Source organism: Talpa europaea (assembly GCF_964194135.1).
Source record: "Talpa europaea genome assembly, chromosome: 4".
NCBI lineage: Eukaryota > Metazoa > Chordata > Mammalia > Eulipotyphla > Talpidae > Talpa > Talpa europaea.
In genome coordinates, this window is record NC_140070.1 from 91,027,292 (window position 1) to 91,042,246 (window position 14,955).

The following is a 14,955-nucleotide window of genomic DNA, read 5'->3' on the forward strand; positions in this document are numbered from 1 at the left end:
GGAGAATCCCGCTTGTCACATCTCCCCTGCCTCGCCTGCCGCTCCCCTCAGGAGTGTATTTTTGGTCCGTCTGCCTGTTTTGCTCCCTGCTCTTTCTCTTGTGATTCCTCTCACTGCCCCATGCCTCTGGCCTGTACCCCAGCTCTTTTATAAAAATAAAAATAAATCTTAAAAAAAAGAATGTTCTTAAAGTGAAAATCAAAATCAACAAAAAACTATGAACCAGAGACACTTTTAGGGGGACGGGGGGCGGGAGGGGAGGGACTGGGGCCAGAATGGGGGGGGCTGCAATTGTATGGGGAATATAACATACAAAATTCATAAAAAAAAAATAAAATAAAAGCTGGGTGGGAAAATAAAAAAAAAAAGAATGTTCTTAAAGGTAATAAAATATATATTCCATTTTGTAGAAAATAAAATTTGAACTATATTTGTACTTTTTATCCTTATGTGTAATTCAGATTTAAGGGATTTTTTTTCTTTTTTACTCTCTAAAATTATTTGGATTTGCTTCTTAACCATTGAGTCTGTTATGGTGACAGAGTAGAGCAACAAGGATATTCTTGCATTTGTTAATGAATTATAATTTTATTAGATTCACTTGTCCCCATCAGCCTTCTCATTTTCTTTTTTTTTTTTTTTTTATAAATTTTATTGTTATATTCCCCATACAATTGCAGCCCCCCATTCTGACCCCAATCCCTCCCCTCCCGCCCCCGCCCCCCTAAAAGTGTCTCTGGTCCATAGTTTTCCGTTGATCCCGACCTTCACTTTCTTATAGTTATTCATTTTCCTGGTCCCTTATTTAAGTTTTCTAGATTCCTGCTATGAGTGAGACCATCCGGTATTTTTCTTTTTCTTTTTGGCTTATTTCGCTGAGCATGATCCCTTCCCAGCGCCATCCATGTTGCAGCAAATTGCATGTGTTTATCTTTTTTGAATGCTGAGTAATATTCCATCACCCATGACATTTTAAAAAGATCTGTCCTGAGCATTCAAGCTAAGGAACATTTTGATAGTTAATTAAAATATCATCCAATGAGGACTGTTTTAATATTTCTGTCATTAAGTTGTTTAATATACATTTTTCCCCCCCTGGACTGTCCCTTTAAATCATTATTTCTTAATATTCTTTCCATTCCAACATTTGTTTACATGCACAGTAACCACAAACCCATTTATTCCAGCTTTTGACATTGGGCTATAGACATAATATTATACACATTTGCTAAGGTAACAGCTTTAGTAACAGTTTCAGGAATGATTAGTATTTTAGAAGTTTTTGTACTAGAGCACATATCTTATAGTTTCTTTCTTTGAGTTAGGAACTTAGCATCTCTCCTTCAAATTAAAATTTCTATATCAGAAGAAACGGGCAGCAAAGAACACAGATGTTAAAAACTTAATTTAAACATAGAGATTATTTTCAGGCAATTTAAAACTCTTATATTTAATTCATAAAACTTAAAGTCCAAACTAAGATGTGTTTACGAGTAACAGAAGAATACTCATAAAGTGATACAAAATTATGAACCTAAATCTTTTAATTATTGCCATTAAAGAATCTGTGATATTTTGTCATAGTAGTCCTAATTCTATAGGCTTGATCAAGGTCAGTTGAGTGAGTGTTTCATACTCAGTTCACAGGTGGTCACAGTGTCTTAGTCAGCAATTCAAAGTGCTAATGTTGAATTAGAGTAGGATTTTGTTTACGTATCCAATTTTATTATAGCAAAGGTCCATAACAAAGGCAGTAAACAGTTAAAACTATCAATGTTTAAAATAATAAAATTCACAAACCCATCAATGAAATGTTTGAATTAAAATTTTACCTTTCAAGAGATAAAATATTGATTCAAATATATCATTCAGGGTTTTAAAGATTATCTTGGTTCTTTAACTCTATATTTCTCTTAATAAAAATGTGAGCTCTCCCATGCAAAAGGTGTTCCTATTTTTCAAAAGAAATGTTTCTAATCCTTTGCATTCAATTTTAGTATTTTATAAAATATGATTTCTCTTTTCATCATATAATTAATAAACAGCTATTACGTAAACTGTATAACTGTCTTCACAGTGATTACAGTCTAGTGCTGATGGGCAATTATCAATATAAAAGGGCATAAAGGTAATTTGAAATAAAATACTTAGAATATTCCTATTATAGGAGCCATTAAGATACATCTAATCTGAATTCAGGTCCTTGGAAAGGCTTCCAGGAGAAGTTGAAATTATAAAAAATAATAGTTAGCCAAGTGACAGGAAAATATCGTCTAGTGTGAATAAATAGCACAAACAGCATTTAGTGATGTCAAGATGAAACACAGAGCTAGAAGTAGGAAGTGGGAAGGAAAGACAGTCGAGTGCATATGAGAAAGTATAAAAACTTAATGAAAGCTGAGGCTGAAGAGAAAGACCATGATCTCTATAAAAAGGAGACTTCACACCAAGTTGAGTAATGTGGTTTGTCTTTATCCCAACATCAATATGTAAAGACATTGGAAGATTTCTGATAGGAGTATCACAGGATCAGATTTGTGGTTTTCAAATGCCACAACTTTTAACTCCTCTTTGACTTAGGCAAGGGGTACATGGAGATGGCATTAATTAAATGATTCAAAATGATGCATCTCCAGTGGTGCATAAATGATTTCAGTTTGGTCATTGGAGTGAAAAGTCAACATCAGAGTTAGAAATATAATAAAAATCACTACGATTCACAAAGAAAATGATCACAATTGCCCAGAAGGATTAAAAAAAACTAAGAAGGGAATCTGAGAAGCCTAATAATTAACAGAAGAGTAGAGAATATAAACCTAAAAAAGAAATTGAGAAGAGATGCCATTCATACATAAAACAGGCTGAATAATACTGTGTAATCCGAGGAAATGGATGCCATATTTGTTAGGCAAAATTATAAGCACTCCCACAAACGCCCAGGTACTAATCTTCAAAAATGAATTTGATAACTTATATAGCAAAAGGGACCTTGCAGACATCGTGAGATGTGGTCAGGAACCTGAGATGGGAGATTTTACTGGCTTTTTACTTGAGTAAACATAGTAATATCACAGGGGTCCTTTGAAGAGGGAGGCAGAAGGTGGTCATCAGAGCTGGGAAGATGGACTACGAGGTGATCAACTAAGAGAGAGATGAACTAAGGAACATGGATGACCTCTGGAAGGTGGAAAACATCAGGACACAGTTTACCCCCAAGAGACAAGGAGTGCAGCCTTACCAAGCCACCCCAGACTGCTGATCTTCAGGACTGTAAAATAATAAATCTATGTTGTTTTAAGCCATAATTTTGTGTAATCTGTTGTAGTGGCAATAGGAAGATAATATGCTATGTAAGAGTTGATGTTAGCAATATACAATTCATTGATGGCTCATCTGAAAGAAAATTATACTTTAGAGAAAATGTTATGTGATTACATCTCGAATGATTAAAAGGGGTAAATGACCCACTTTTGAATTGTCTCTTGTCACATCTCTGCTCTTGGTATTCAAGTTGCTGACTTCCTCAGCTCCAAGTCTGGGATATGAAGTAAAAAGAAAACTCAAGGAATTCACCACTTTGTGTATCTTGGCTTTCAGGATTCCTGGCTGGCCTCTCTTCCTCTTTTTTCCCTTCTAGAATTCCTTTTTGTTTGCTTTATGAATAAAGTTCAAGATTATTAGTTATTCTAAGTAGAAAGAATAGAGAAAAACATTCCAAATTAGTTTTTAATATTTTCTAAATTCTCATTTATCTGCCATTTCCAAAAGCAGAGGACATGAATTACTTGTGTTTTAGATAAATGCATGCTTCAAAATTCTAAACTAGCACTTTACAAGTCATATACTAATCAATATGCATAGTAAATTTTTATATAAAATAAGACAAAAATAGAGAAATACAATATATGTCTATCATCCTACATAATATATATAATAGTAAATGACACAAACTTTCATGTGACTTTTTTTTAAATGTATTCCACAAAAGGATACTTTCAAAATGCTTAAGAACTGGCAAAAAACAGGCAGAAACTATTAATAGGGATCCCCAAACAAAAGGGAGAAAGCTGGCAAAACAGAGTGGGCTTGCCAGCCTTAGCTCTACAGGGAAAGTGATAGAACCCTAGAAAAAGAGAAAAACCTACCTTGGGGAAATAATGTTTATTCTTTCCTCCTCTTGGGAATCCTTGTCAGAAAAAAAAAATTATCTTTAACTCCATAAAATCCATTTTATCATTAAATTATTTTCTGAGCCTCCCCTGGTGGCGCAGCGGTTGAGCGCTGGGCTGCAAAGCTGCCCGCAGCCTCTGCAGCACCGGTTCAATCCCCGGCCACTGGCGAGGGTCCCACACACGCGCAGACCTCTCCAGCCGCCCACTGCTCCCCTCAGCAGTGTATTTCGTCAGTCTGCCTGTTCTGTTCCCCGCTCTGGCTCTGGTGAATTCTCTCACCCTCCCATGGTTCTGACTGTACCCAGTGCTTGAATGAATGAATGAATAAATAAATAAATAAATAAATCTTTATAAATAAATAAATAAGTAAGTAATTTTCTGGCAACACAAACTATTCATAGTCTATAGCATACACTTTGCAAATGCTCTTTCAAATGCTTTTATGCTAAACTATGAATCTGCCAAGCCATTTTTTATTCCATATCCTTTTCTACCAGATAAAAGTCATGGCCCCTCAAACAGAATTTATTCTGTACAATGATGTATTCTCCCCTATTGTGTATATGAAAAGTGACATATTTAAAGTTAAATCATATGAGATATTAATATTTCCCTGGACCTATATATACATTCATTTTCTAGACTCATATCAGCAATAAATAAAAGCAGCATGTAAGAAAATGGAGGAAAAATGAAAAGGCGAGATTAAGAGCTGAAATCACATATTAATTTTCTGCACTGTCATCCCTTAGCAACCGGTAGAAGCACTTTGTTGAGAATTCTGAGTCTGGATCTTGGCTTATTAGGGAAACTACAAAGGTCAGCAGGTGATACCTGCCATGATCACAGATGATAAGTAGAGACCTGCATGCCAACAACTTTGTGCTCTATGTGGAATAAGGTTGAATAAGAATTACATTGCAGATTGACCCAATTCCTCTTTTATATTTGAAAGATGCTTTGTTTTTAGAAAGAAAATACAACAGCCAATAACTAATCCCTTGACTGTTGGAACTGAGATAAAAACCTACACTGCTTTCACTATCTCATACTGGAGCCTTTAGATAACCCACTAAAGAAAGTTATCCAAAATTGTGTAATGAGATACCTCTAGAGGCAATTACATGAAAAAGGGCATTTGTAATTTTTTAAAAAAGCAATGTGCAATTTAAACATATTACTGAACACAGCTAATACAACCTATTATCATCATTTTCAAAATAATTTTATTACATATTATAAAAATAAGCATTAAAAGATTGATATAAAATGTTTTATTTAAATGGGACCCAACATATACATAATTAAATCAATTATAACTGAATCTAGCATTTCTGTGAACAGAAAATGGAAGGTAACAAGTCAAGTTACCTAAGCTGTAGGCCTTCTTACTCTGAGTCCAAAAATAGACAAAATCATTTTGACCCAAAATGATCAAAGACAGGAAACCTTAACTATATTTATTGCTTAGAACTGAGCTAAGATGAATCTTCTTGGTGCTGAAAGGGGGCTAAAAACTTGTTACAAAAAAACTTGAATGAGGACAATTTACATCAAGCTAACAATTTGAGATGGCTGGATATAACTTCAAAATCAACTCCTTAACCAAGCCACTCATAGCTACTGTTAAACTCTCCAAAAGCACTCAGTACCCGAGGAAACAAAAACATAAGGAAAGCATTCCCAACTGAAACCCACAATATTCCCACAATAAACCCACAATATTTAATTGATAAAGATCAATTACATGTAAGTTCCTAAAATCATCAAACCAATAAGGAGACAAGGCATCACGAGTGAGACAACAAAAATAGCAAAAAAAAAAAAAAAAAAAAAAAAAAGATTTAACCCACCCAAATCCTTTTTAGAGCTTGGATATCTTATTTTTTGTTCAAATACATTTATACATTTCAAGTTTCCAAATCTGAAAAGAGGGGATTTGGGAAAGTTCAGGGAATGACAACAAATACATGATTTTTTTTTTTTTTTAATCACAGGCCATATCTCTGGCTACAAGGCTCTCAAGTCTGACAAAGTCATTTCTTTGACTTAATCTTAAGTGAGACTATTTGGTGTGTCCTCTTTAAAATGATAATTCCCTGGAAGAAGGTGACACAGGAATTGTAGAATTACAGTGTACATCCATTTGATTGTAGTATAATAGACCAACGGTAACCCACCCAAATCTTAAAGAAAGTGGAACTGTAAAGTACAAGTTGCAGAATATAAAATATATAAATAAATAAAATATGAATTCACACTGGCCACAAGAGATTTTCAAAACAATCCAGTAATTCTAGAAAAGGAACCAAATGGAATTTCTAGCTATCAAAAATATTTGCCGAGGGCCTCCCTGGTGGCACAGTGGTTGAGCGCTGGGTTGTGAAGCTGCCCACAGCCTCCGTAGCACCGGTTCGATCCCTGGCCTCTGGCGAGGGTCCCACAGACCTCTCCTGCCGCGCCCGCTGCTCCCCTCAGCAATGTACTTCCGTCAGTCTGCCTGTTCTGCTCTCTGCTCTGACCCTGGTGAATTCTCTCACCCTCCAGCACTTCTGACTGTACCCAGTGCTTGTATGAATAAATAAATAAATCTTTAAAAAAAATTTGCTGAGATGAAAAAATCTGATTAAACAAATTAAATAGCGGAATAAGCACAGCCAAAGAGACATTAGTAAAGGTATATCTGAAAAAAATTCCACAGCAAAGAGCTGAAGCCTGTGGAATACAGAATATGGAAGTAGAAATATATATATGCTGGACAGACTGAAAAGATCCAAATATTCTAAATGGGGTCTTTTTTTAAAGAGAGACAAATATATGAGAAGCTTGTCAACAAATTGGTTAACTTAAAATCAACACATTCATAAAAAAAATAGAACAATAAAATCTTAATCCAGAGAAATAGAAAATCTGGTCAGTCCTAAAATTATTACAAAATTTAATCAAAAACTAAAAAGAGAAAAATTCCAGGCCTGAGTGATCTACAATGCTAGTTTACTATACTTTCAATGATTAAGATCTTTCCAATCTTACATTAAATCTTCCAGATAATGGAGATTAAAAAATGAAGGAAATGGATTGACAAAATCATTCAGTGAGCCCAGCATACTGGTCTCAAAGTTATAACCTTGAAATAAGAAATTCGATCAAGACAATTCAAAATGGAGAATAACAATAAACACAGTGAGAATTGTGAACAAAATATACCTGACTGAAATCAAGCAAAGGATACAACATATAATCCAAAAAGAACAATTCAGATTTACCCTCCAAACCTAGAAATGCTGTAACATTATCAATCAAGGACCTCCCTGGGCATACATCTCAGTGTTATCATTGCTACACCCTGAGTTGGATCTCCAGCCAGAGAGCTAACCCACATGGCTCAGCAGACCTCTCCTTTCTTGACTGTTGCTCCCTCAGCAGTGTATTCAGTTGATCCACCTGTTCTTCTCCCCACTCAGTCTCTGGTGAATCCTCTCAACCAACCCCTTGTCCTGCACCTGTGGCCTACACCCTAATTATTCTACACAAAAATAAATAAATCTTGAAAAAAACATTATCAATTAAATTATGAAATAGGGGAGGAAAATCCTATGATCGTGCTAATCAAATTAGAAAGAGCATTTGAGGAAAAAACTAGACATCTATTCAGTATATATACACAATAAAAAAAAATCGAAGTGAATTTACTTAATCTGATGAGCCTAACAAAAGTCCATAGCAAATGTTATCACAAAAGGTGAAATGCAAGCAGCATCTCCTTTGATGTTAGAAGTTTGACAAGGTTGTCAACTGCTTCAATTTACCATTTAATTGGAATATTAAAGACAGTTCAAAATGGAAAATAACAAGTCAATCTTATCAATAAACACACAGAGAATTGTAAACAAAATATTACCAATCCAATTCAAGTAAAGGATACAACATGAAACCCACAAAGAACAATAGTGGCACAGGCCAGAAAAGGAATGAGAGACTAAGGATTTGAAAGGGAGAGACAAAAGTCATTATTCATAGATGACATAATTGAGAAAATGCAAACAATCTGCCTAAAATCGGTAGGAGTGAGGGGCCACAGGCAGGTGGTTTATTATAATATTAATATACAAAATGCATTTGTGATTTCTATCCTATCAACAATTGGAGAAGTCTTGTAAACATAATATTTATGACAACAAATATAGGAATAGATCTAACAAATATCATTTTAAGACACATGTGGAGAAAACTGTACAAGTACTAAAAGGCAGTCCAGGTGACAAATTAATGACAATTAAATTATATATGCCATATTTGTGAATGAATGTCACAAATAAATAAATGTCAATTCTCTCCCAACTGATCTACAGAGTCAATGCAATCCCAACCACAATCACCACAGGATTGGTTGTAAAATTTTATAAGCTTAATCTAAAATGTTTATAGAGGAGCAAAGAGCCAAGCATATCCAAAATATTCACAAAGAAAAAGAATAATGAGGGCAGACTTGCCTGCAGCAAAAAAACGGAGCTTATTATAATTCTAGATGAATTAATGCAATGTTATATAAATTAAGGAAAACCAAATCTGCTCAATGGAATGCACAAGACAGCCCAGAAACAGGTCCATATATAAATGGAAACAACAGATGACAGAGGTGGCCTTGCAGATCACTGGGGAAATGAGGTTCTACTCAATTTATAGTGATGGTTTTCCACACATAAATCAATTCAAATGAATTCATGATTCAAAGGGGAAAAGAAAAAACCTCAGAGATTTTGCAAGAGAATATATGGAGATATATTTATGCCCTATATTTCAAAAATGATTTTAAGTTACCATGATAATATAAAAAATTTAAATTCCACATTACTTTTTAATGAGTCATGCAAATGTACATGCACTAAAACTTTACTTAACCCAATACAATTGCTTTTTACATTACAAGGCAGATGGTTCATAGACCATAATGAGCTGCCTTCAAAGCATTTCAATAATAAATAATCTCACAGAGTAAATAAAACCAACTAGTAAAGGTAATCTATGAATATTCAATAATTACTCTCTAGAGAACATGAAATAAACTTATTTGAGTGATATGCATAAAAATTACAGAAAAAGAACATGAACCAAAAATGAAATTTTCCTTTTTGTTGTTGTCCTAGCATCAAATATATATTTTATTTTCAAATAATTTTTATACTTAATAATTACAATTTTAAATATTATCTACCTTAAATCAAAAGTCATTCTTCCAAAGAAGTCAGCAATTTAAGCAAAGATATAACAGAAAAGTGATGCCTACATCATTCCCCCAGTCAAAGCATTTTTTAATTATTAAATATTGTTTCTACAAGATTTGGCAGTCTCCTTTTATCCAAGACCTGGAAATGTTGCCTGTGCATACAGTCATTATTTCCATTAAAAGCAACTGAGTTCCATATGGATAGAACTGAAGTTTGTATTAAGTGAAATAAATCAGAAAATGAAAACAAATGCTGGATGGTGTCACTTAGATGTGGAATATAGAGAAATAACAACAACAAAAATACCAGTAACATACCATAATCATCTGACTATAGAATTGAGGCCCCCAGAAGAAGAGGGGAGGGTAGAGCAGAGTGGGAACAGTGCCTAATGGACTTGGTGGAGAACTGTGGGTGCCTGGGTGAAAGGTATGGTAAGGAAGGTACACCTGAAGGCTGTAATCTTATACCTCTAAATCATATACAGTTTTGCAAACCAATGTTACTTCAACTGAAAAAAAATGGCAAGTGAATTCCTTTAGTTTATTAAAAGTTTCTTAGGTTATTGGAACCTCATTGATCACAATCATTAATGCTAGATAATTTGACATCTAGTCCTGAGAAATAAAGCTATGCACTGTGTATTAGATGACATATTTTATGACAGCTACTGCTGTTATCCTTGGTGATGTACTGATTCCCCTAGAAATCAGAAGGAATATATTGGAAATAGGTTATATCTCATTGCAAACTCATAAGTTATTGCATTAAGTATCCAATCAGTTTTGTAAGCATAGTCATTTGCAGAATATATATAGATTTAGTTGTATCCTACCTAATCTGTTCTCTGCTTTTTAAGGATCTTCAAATAGCAGCACGTAGTCACATAAATGCTCAAATAAATGACCTTTCAACCTATTAATTGAAAAAGAAAGAAAACCAATGCATGTGCTTAATTCACAAGTGAGATTTTACAAATAATATTCTCAACTCTAATGAGTTTGGTAACATATGCACACTTAGGTGTCTTTGAAATTTTGCCACCTCATTACTAGATCAATGTCTAGATACCAAAATCACTCTAGAAAAAAAAGAAAAAGAGAAACAGCATTGATCTTTCTTCCTGTAATGTTAACAATTACTTTTAAAGTAGTGAATAGTATATTAGGAACCACAAAAGTACTATTCCAAAATACCAGTTGTTATATTAATCTCATATACAGTTTGCCTAATGTTTTTCAAACACTGAAAGAAAGGAGGTCAATGAATTGGTGGTCATTGCAAGACCCACTCTTCTAAGCCATCTGCTGAGCTTGTCATGTTTATACACCAAGCAGAGAAAGCGAATTTTGTGTGACACTTCTGTCCACAACTAGCCTGCAAATTCCTGAACATTCAGATTACTTTCTTCTTAGTTTGTTTGCTTTACAGTGACTTGTTCTTTGTTGGATCTATGTATCACTAATGGAAAATGGAAACTAGAATTGAAATTAAGGTTGAAATATCACATAAAACAGTGGCTAGAATTGGCATTTTGTGGAACTCTCTTTAATCCCACCCCTATTCAATTACTCTATATGCAAATCTACTAAGTTCATGCATTTAAAGAAGCCCCCTGAAATGCAAATACGTATTCTCTTAGTTCCATATGGCCACCAAATAAATTATCTAGGCGTTGTTTCAAATATCCAAAACTAATATACTGTGAATGTAATGTTAGTTTCTGTTTCTAAGATGAGTGCTCAAAAAATTTAAGATCCTATCATTTGAATTATTCACCCTTTACAAAATAATCAACAGAGACATGGTTTTCAAATTCAACAAGTTCGCTCAACTAAAACTGATTGAAGCATTGAGTCTTTTTTGAATTAAGTTGCTTAGCATTTTAGGTTTATTCTTTCTGGTAAAGAAGAATGCCTTCCCCGTTGAGATATATCAAGATTTGTTTCATTTGTTTCTTGCAGCAATGCCTTTATGGTAAAAGTTCTAACTACATCTTTTTGGTGAATGCTAAGTCACTTGAGCATTCAGCAGTGGATTTGTGCTTAAGCAAATTCCTCTAAATTATAATCTAATACAAGCATAAGGTGACTTTTTTATAATTTCTAGCATTCATAAGAGAAACACAGATACACAAACTAGAGCTATAGTGCTCAGAATGACTTTGCCAGCCAGATTTAACCAAACATTATGAATTCTATGGACTTTTCTGTGCCAAAAGCTTTTTTAAAAAGAAAGAAAAATGCCTCCATAAATAGGATGACAGTGGAAAATATGCTGCTTCTGTGATTGTGTATAAAATTCATTAGATACTGGGCTGCCTTCTTTCAGCATCATTTACAGTTACAAGAAAAACCAACAGCACCTCCAACAGCAAAGAGATAACTGAACTGTGCAATTCATCTCATGTTTATTTTGATAATAGACCAATATTCATTTCAATGAGATCTTGACAAGATGCAGCAGCAGCATTTTCATTTTCTTGAATTTTTTGCCCAAGTATCTTAAGAGCATATCCTTTCATAAAAGACATTTCTGTGATCATTTTATTACATTTTAGTTAGGAAGCAATGCTTCTCTCTTCTCATATACATGGAGGGACACTTACACAATAACAGCCACTCTGAGGAGGATTAGTTTTTATGATAAGTTATCTTTTATTGTTGCTCCTATGATCTATGCTAATGTTCATAGTTTGAAGTCATTGTAGTATTGCCTGTTGACATTCATTGTACTGATGTAAATTTAATAAATTATTCCTCATTAGATTCAAATATTTCTTCTATTCAATTGACCATGCAAGATGCAAAGAAATTTCACATTTTAAGTATCAGTAGAAACTAACATTTCGGTAGAGTTGGCTGTTTTAATTTTCTAAAATTTATTTAGAAAATATTCCTTTAATAACAACTTTAGTACTGAATCTGGAAATACATTTAAGAGAAAAAGAGTTCGATGAGACAGATATTTTTATCTTAAATACAAAACTTTTCAACTTGAACTTTGAATCATCCAATTTGATATAAGTTGCCCTTAAGAAGAAAATCAGTGAACACCAAAAAACTATTTTCAAGAAGTGAAAAACTATGATATAAAGTTTAATATTCTAAACTGCTGAACAGAGCTTCATTGTCCTCAATATATCAGTCATTGCAAGAAAATATTTCAAGGCTTGACAAGAAAAGAGTAAATGCAATCCATTTTGTTATTATAATATATACCAGAATCTAAGAAGTTCTGAAGCTACAATTTAGGGTAATCATTTATATTACAGTTGGTTTTTTTCTCCAAGTTTACAAAAGAAAACGGAGCATATTAGGTTCAATATAAGAACCCCCGTAGGGCATTTAGTACATGTTTAAAGATTATTTTACATTTGTCATGGATCAGATAAAAAGCTGATAAGAATGACTGACAATTTATCAAAAGTAGAGCTCTAATAACTAAGAGAATATGGAGATACGGTTCAATTTTCAATTTCATTTACAAACACTTATCCTCCAGAGACTTATCTCTATGAAATGTGTCAGAGTACAGAATACAATTAACAATTAATTGTGCTCTGTACTTAACAGGCCGGGCAAATTTAAACTGACCTAACATTTTTCCATCCAAAGGTGAGTAAGTGGCGGTGATGTTGTTTTGGTGATCACAGTTTGATAGAAGAAATGGAAAAATGATCAATTAATATATAATGTAAAAATAGTTCTATATGTCATGTTATGAGGGTACACAGTGAGAGAAAATGAGGGAAAGCTTCATTAGGGAACTTAGTTTTTGGTTTTTTTCCTTTCTGGAACTTAAAGAATAAACAAAAGTTTACCAGTGGAAAAGGAAATATTTTCATCAAAGAGAATAGTAGGTTTTGAAGGCAAAGCAAAACATATGTAAAAAATCAGAATCAACAAGCAACTATAAATCAGAGACACACTACTGGGGGGGGGGGAGAAAGGAGTAGGATCAAAACAAGGGTGGTGGGAATTGTATGGGGAATATAACCAAGAGGAAAATGCATACATTGTACAAAAAAGAAAAATAATGTAAAAAATATTAAAAGAAAAAAAAAAGAAAATATTGAGCAAGCACCTGTGGAAATAAACTCTTGATTACTTATTTTTTTTAAAAAAAGAATAGTGGATGCTTAGAGTATGAGATCCTAAATAACAATGGAAATGCCAAGGAAACAAACTGGGAAAAAATTTGAGGTCATATTATGAATGGCCTTTTATATTGGACTACAAGGTTTGTTTTTCATTCTTTAGCACACAGGGATGCAGGAAAGACAGAACAGAAACAGGCACTACATAAATGCAAATTTTGCAAAACAATTTTGTTAAAATAACACTGCATCATAACATTATATTCAGGTGTACATCATTTTCAAACAGCATTGTAAGTCCAATTTTAAACATGTAAAATTTTTCGAAGATGGACTAAAAGAGGAAGTGTGTGGGATGCAAGACTCATTTTGAAAAGAATCCTCATGTCCAGGTAAAAAACAGTAAGGGTATATGGCACTGGAGGAGAGAGGAAGGAGTTTAGGGACACTTAAAAGTAAAACTTCATAATTTGGTACTGTGACATCAGAGTGTGCAGTTCATCTACTGAGTAGATGATATTGCCATAACTGATAGGAAATCTAGGAAAAGTAGCATCACAGAGAAAAAAATAAAAGATGATATTTGTTTTTATTCAGACAAAATACAATGAAATATAATATCAATAAAAGCAGTCATTTAAGAGAATATATTATTTTAATATTTTGGGTTTTATGCTTTAAAGTAGGAGAATATTTACTAACCTCATAATTACATATGCTTTTCTATTATAAAAGCCTAAAATTATATGTAACTATGTAAATTGAAATAAGTATATTGAAAGTTAAGAAATAAATAAATATTAAGATTAAATTCTAAAGAAAGAGTGAAACATGAAGAAAAATAGCACAGGAGCAATTGTGTGGGGAATGATGTAAACTAAACTTTTGGTGGCAAACAATGTAATTTATACAGATGTATTAAGAATGCTATACAACTGAAACCTATAAAATGTTATAAACCAATGACCCATCAATAAAAAAATTTTAAAGAAACGACTGAAAAATAAAACAAAGAAAAGGAGCAGACTTTTTAAAAAACAAAGAATGATTTTAGAAGTACAAAAGATAGGCATTTAAACTAAAAATTGGGGAAATGAGTGAAAAATGAGTTTGTTAAACACAGTTAGGGATAGAATTAAGTTGCCTAAATGCAGCTCAGAATTTTTTTTTTAATATTTGTTTATGCATGCAAGAACTGGGGTATAGGTCAGAGATGTAGGGGGTGAGAGGATTCACCAGATACAGAGAGACAGACTGGGTAACAAAACAGGCAGATTGACTGAAATACACTGCTGAGGGGAGCAGCGGGCAAGACAGGAGAGGTCTGCTGCACCATGTGTGTCAGCTCCTTGGCCAAGGATTGAACTCATGTTGCAGTGGCTGCTGATAGCACTGTGTCTTTACCCCTGCACCACCAGGAAGGCCCAGCAGCTTGGAGATTTAAAGAGATAATAAA